We start from the raw sequence: 6000 nt of genomic DNA, 5'->3' as shown, positions 1-6000 counted from the left end.
CTCTTCTCCTCTATTTCAGAGGTTCAAAAAACCAAAATCTAGGATGTTAAAAGTCTCTAATTTTTCTGCTGCCATATAAAAATACAAATTTTGCTTAACAGAATTTTCACTTTTCTTCTCTTATCTTCTTTCCCCATTCCAGAACTTATTTAAAAGATGCTTTCCCATCTCTAATGGCTGACCGACTCCGATCAGATTTCCGCCTTCTTGACTTTCGCTCAATCCCCTTCTGTAATAACTGATTCTCCACCTCCTCATCCTTTTCACTATCCGACCCAGATTGTAAAACCCCATACTTATTCGACGTTTTCACTCCCTGAACGGCAGTACGTACTTGCAAATCACCTTGTTGAACAACCACTCTTTCCCTTTCCAAAAGATTCTTGACGTGTGGTGTCAAAGACGGGAGCACCACTAAATCCTGTCCAGTCGAACTAACCCCTTTCACAGAATGTAAAGCATTTAATTTACTCTCCAACTCCCTGGCATCCTTCAACTGAAAAACCTTCCGATGATACTCCCGATATAGTCTGAAATCACGTCGATGCTGTTGGAAATCACAGTCTTTTTCTTTCCTATCAATCCGATATTCTATATAACCGTTCAAAATCAATTCCTCCCGCTCAGAAGACAAAGCTTTTCCATCATAAAAAAACTCTGGAAACCTTTCCAATTTTTCCCTAATTTCACTATTCGGTACTATTTCTCCATACATCCAAGAAAACTGTTCCTCACACTTTCCACCGACTACTTGAGCAACTTTTATTCCACTTTTCTTCTCGGCCTCCTTTTCATCCACTACACTTCCACTGACTGTTTGAACAATTTCTTCTTCATCCATTCCCTTTTCAAGTTCTACTTCATCTACTACTATAGCGTTTTCCACATCTTCCACTCGTACTGTATCCACATTTTCAACCAACTTTTCTTCCTTCCTTAAATCTTCCAATGTATTAATTAGATTCTTCACAAGTGCACGATCCCCTCTGAAAAAACCCCCTTCACTAGTAGCTTGTGCATATGTACGTCTGGTCGTCGGGCATGTCACTGCAACATGACCCTCCATATTACAAACAGTACACAATAGTGTCTGATCACATTCCACCAATTTATGGTCCGATTTACCACAATTCCAACATTTATCTTTCGGGCAATCTCGTTTCATGTGTCCAAACTGTCGACAAAACCTACAGAACATCGGCTGGTTGGGGTAATACAAATACCCATTCTGTTCCAAAATCTTAAACACCCCCGGGGGGTGACATAAACCTCCAATGCCTTCTGGATGTTTTTTTAACACTACAACAAATCTCCGATCTCCGTTAAAATATCCAAATTTGTTCTTTTGCATTTGACCTCCTTTCACTTCTTCACAATAATGCAATAACCAATTAGTAATTTTCTCTACTGACACAAATGGATTGTACATATGCACAATTAATGGAACAGTTTGTCGGACGAAACAAAGCTCCACCAGAACTCCTTCCAAAATACTATTATTCTTCTTTTCCATTTTATACTCTTCATACGCACTCAAGGAAGAGACTTCGTCTACAAAAGTAATATCATACGTGCAAGCGTTCCTGTGCTCTTGCATACAATAAATTTTGTCTTTGTCTGCTTGTAAAGCCTCAAAAAGTACCTTATTAACAACATAGTCGAAATCCTTCACTTCTTGGAAATCCTTCTGGACAGCAATCCGAACTGAATATCTCAACTGCGTTGCCGGCGGTAGAACACGGGATGTTTCAGCCATGCTGGGGGAGTCCTCCGACGCGTTCCCCCTCAAATCTTCCACTCGAAACTCGTCCAGCCCGAAAGATTCTCCGGCCCTTCAAGGCATGATCAGTAGCCCACTCCCTGACCCGAAGGTCAGGGAGGCCAGCTGTAAAAGGAGTCTACCTTGGACTGGGCAAGCCAGACAGCTAAGGTGAATCCCGACACTTGATCATAGCCAAAAGGCCGAGAAGCGATGCCCACAAAAGCTTTGCCTGAAAGACTGCTGCTCGGCAGCTCCCCTGCTGACTCGGAGCAACGCTCTGCGGCAGAGCCCCAGATTCCTCGGCCAAGAATAGCATTTGCATGACCAGCATGCCCGGCGGTATGGTAAGCATATTTTGCATGGCTCCGCCCCAAGATTTCCATGGGTCCCACAGCGCCTGGTGCGAGACGGCCAGACACAGGCTGCAGAGCTCCACCCAGCCAAGCTGCAGCCCGGCCTGGCACTGGCCCCGTCACCTAGCGGCCGAAAGTCACCCTCAGCTGCCCAGGAGATGCTCCCCCAAGTGCGTCCCCCTCAGATAAGGCTTGGCCGTTCGGGGCCGTTCGGGGCCTTTCAGGGGTGAGGCAGGGCAAGGACAGTGTCCCCCATCTCCTCCTTGTGCTGCTGGCTGGCTGGCTGGCTCCTTTGCCTTGCTTTGCAGCTCCTGTGAAAAGCAAGCAAAAAGGGCAGACTTTTTTTTCCTCCCGTGACACAACAGCACCTTTTCCGAAACACTGGAAAAAAAAAACACATTTAAACAAAAAAATATTGCAAAGTGCTCTTCTTTCAAGAATTGCTCAGTCTTTCTTTTTCACAGCATTGTTTTCCCCAAGTGGGGAAGTGCACCAGTCCTGGAGGTACTGCAATACCAAGTTGATGCGTGGAGTGGACAGAGCAAGCTCCCATTCCATCTCCCGGTTCCAAAAATCAATTTAATATATGGTCCCCAGATAGAGGACGTATCAGATATTAAACTGATAAGAACAGATTTTTTTTTTTTTTTTTTTTTTTTTTTTTTTTTTCGGTCTCCTCATCACCCCTTTAACCGTCCCAAACCTCCAATTTTTTGAAAATCAGGAAAAAAGAAAAATAGACCAAATCAAAAAATGTCAAATCAAAAAAGGCCAATCAAAAAAAAAACGTATAACTACATTTATAATTTATTCTCTTCTCCTCTATTTCAGAGGTTCAAAAAACCAAAATCTAGGATATTAAAAGTCTCCAATTTTTCTGCTGCCACATAAAAATACAAATTTTGCTCAACAGAATTTTCTCTTTTCTTCTCTTATCTTCTTTCCCCATTTCAGAACTTATTTAAAAGATGCTTTCCCATCTCTAATGGCTGACCGACTCCGATCAGATTTCCGCCTTCTTGACTTTCGCTCAATCCCCTTCTGTAACAACTGATTCTCCACCTCCTCATCCTTTTCACTATCCGACCCAGATTGTAAAACCCCATACTTATTCGACGTTTTCACTCCCTGAACGGCAGTACGTACTTGCAAATCAACTTGTTGAACAACCACTCTTTCCCTTTCCAAAAGATTCTTGACGTGTGGTGTCAAAGACGGGAGCACCACTAAATCCTGTCCAGCCGAACTAACCCCTATCACAGGATTTAAAGCATTTATTTTACTCTCCAACTCCCTGGCATCCATCAACTGAAAACACTTCCGTTGATAATCCCGATATAATCTGAAATCATGTCGATGCTGTTGGAAATCACAGTCTTTTTCTTTCTTGTCAATCCGATGTTTTATATAACCGTTCAAAATCAATTCCTCCCGCTCAGAAGACAAAGCTTTTCCATAATAAAAAAACTCTGGAAATCTTTCCAATTTTTCCCTAATTTCACTATTCGGTAATATTTCTCCATACATCCAAGAAAACTGTTCCTCATACTTTCCACCGACTACTTGAGCAACTTTCATTCCACTTTTCTTCTCAGCCCCCTTTTCATCTGCCACTTCACTTCCACTGGCTGCTTGAACAATTTCATCTTCATCTATTCCCTTTTCAAGTTCTTCTTCATCTACTGCTACAATGTTTTCCACATCTTCCACTCGTACTATATCCACATTTTCAACCAACTTCTCTTCCTTCCTTAAATCTTCCAATGTGTTAATCGGATTCATCACAACTGCACGATCCCCTCTGAAAAAACCACCTTCACTAGTAGCTTGTGCATATGTACGCCTAGTCGTCGGGCATGTCACTGCAACATGTCCCTCCGTATTACAAACAGTACACAGTAGTGTCTGATCACATTCCATCAATTTATGGTTCGATTTACCACAATTCCAACATTTATCTTTCGGGCAATCTCGTTTTGTGTGTCCAAACTGTCGACAAAACCTACAGAACACCGGCTGGTTGGGGTAATACAGATACCCATTCTGTTCCAAAATCTTAAACACCCCCGGGGGGTGACATAAACCTCCAATGCCTTCTGGATGTTTTTTTAACACTACAACAAATCTCCGATCACCGTTAAAATATCCAAATTTGTTCCTTTGCATTTGACCTCCTTTCACTTCTTCACAATAATGCAATAACCAATTAGTAATTTTCTCTACTGACACGAATGGATTGTACATATGCACAATTAATGGAACAGTTTGTCGGACGAAACAAAGCTCCACCAAAACACCTTCCAAAATATTATTGTTCTTCTTTTCCATTTTGTACACTTCATACGCACTCAAGGAAGAGACTTCGTCTACAAAAGTAATATCATACATGCAAGCGTTCCTATGCTCTTGCATACAATAAATTTTGTCTCTGTCTATTTGTAAAGCCTCAAAAAGTACCTTATTAACAACATAGTCGAAATCCTTTACTTCTTGGAAATCCTTTTGGACAGCAATCCGAATCGAATATCTCAGCTGCGTCGCCGGCGGTAGAACACGCGATGCTTCAGCCATGCTGGGGGGGACTCCTGATACGTACCCCTTCAAATCTTCCACTCAAAACACGTCCAGCCCGAAAGATTCTCCGGCCCTTCAAGGCATGATCAGTAGCCCACTCCCTGACCCGAAGGTCAGGGAGACCAGCTGTAAAAGGAGTCTACCTTGGACTGGGCAAGCCAGCTAAGGTGAATCCCGACACTTGATCATAGCCAAAAGGCCGAGAAGCGATGCCCACAAAAGCTTTGCCTGAAAGACTGCTGCTCGGCAGCTCCCCTGCTGACTCGGAGCAACGCTCTGCGGCAGAGCCCCAGATTCCTCGGCCAAGAATAGCATTTGCATGACCAGCATGCCCGGCGGTATGGTAAGCATATTTTGCATGGCTCCGCCCCAAGATTTCCATGGGTCCCACAGCGCCTGGTGCGAGACGGCCAGACACAGGCTGCAGAGCTCCACCCAGCCAAGCTGCAGCCCGGCCTGGCACTGGCCCCGTCACCTAGCGGCCGAAAGTCACCCTCAGCTGCCCAGGAGATGCTCCCCCAAGTGCGTCCCCCTCAGATAAGGCTTGGCCGTTCGGGGCCGTTCGGGGACTTTCAGGGGTGAGGCAGGGCAAGGACAGTGTCCCCCATCTCCTCCTTGTGCTGCTGGCTGGCTGGCTGGCTCCTTTGCCTTGCTTTGCAGCTCCTGTGAAAAGCAAGCAAAAAGGGCAGACTTTTTTTTCCTCCCGTGACACAACAGCACCTTTTCCGAAACACTGGAAAAAAAAAACACATTTAAACAAAAAAATATTGCAAAGTGCTCTTCTTTCAAGAATTGCTCAGTCTTTCTTTTTCACAGCATTGTTTTCCCCAAGTGGGGAAGTGCACCAGTCCTGGAGGTACTGCAATACCAAGTTGATGCGTGGAGTGGACAGAGCAAGCTCCCATTCCATCTCCCGGTTCCAAAAATCAATTTAATATATGGTCCCCAGATAGAGGACGTATCAGATATTAAACTGATAAGAACAGATACTACACTTGATCTTAGCCAAAAGGCCGAGAAGCGATGCCCACAAAAGCTTTGCCTGAAAGACTGCTGCTCGGCAGCTCCCCTGCTGACTCGGAGCAACGCTCTGCGGCAGAGCCCCAGATTCCTCGGCCAAGAATAGCATTTGCATGACCAGCATGCCCGGCGGTATGGTAAGCATATTTTGCATGGCTCCGCCCCAAGATTTCCATGGGTCCCACAGCGCCTGGTGCGAGACGGCCAGACACAGGCTGCAGAGCTCCACCCAGCCAAGCTGCAGCCCGGCCTGGCACTGGCCCCGTCACCTAGCGGCCGAAAGTCACCCTC

At 45.0% G+C, this 6000-nt stretch overlaps 1 non-coding gene and 1 pseudogene across 1 annotated transcript; both read right to left on the bottom strand.

Moving 5' to 3' along the window:
* Positions 1-2597: 2597 nt before the first annotated feature.
* Positions 2598-2768, bottom strand: LOC138461007 (U2 spliceosomal RNA; annotated as a pseudogene).
* Positions 2769-5523: 2755 nt separating this feature from the next.
* Positions 5524-5714, bottom strand: LOC138458823 (U2 spliceosomal RNA). Its single transcript, XR_011262485.1, has one exon. It is a non-coding gene; the product is annotated as a U2 spliceosomal RNA (small nuclear RNA).
* Positions 5715-6000: the final 286 nt, after the last annotated feature.

Source organism: Ambystoma mexicanum, chromosome 1p (assembly GCF_040938575.1).
Source record: "Ambystoma mexicanum isolate Mex_15411 chromosome 1p, UKY_AmexF1_1, whole genome shotgun sequence".
Lineage (NCBI taxonomy): Eukaryota > Metazoa > Chordata > Amphibia > Caudata > Ambystomatidae > Ambystoma > Ambystoma mexicanum.
The sequence above is the reverse complement of the archived record's forward strand: the minus strand, read 5'-3'. Positions and strand labels throughout refer to the sequence as shown.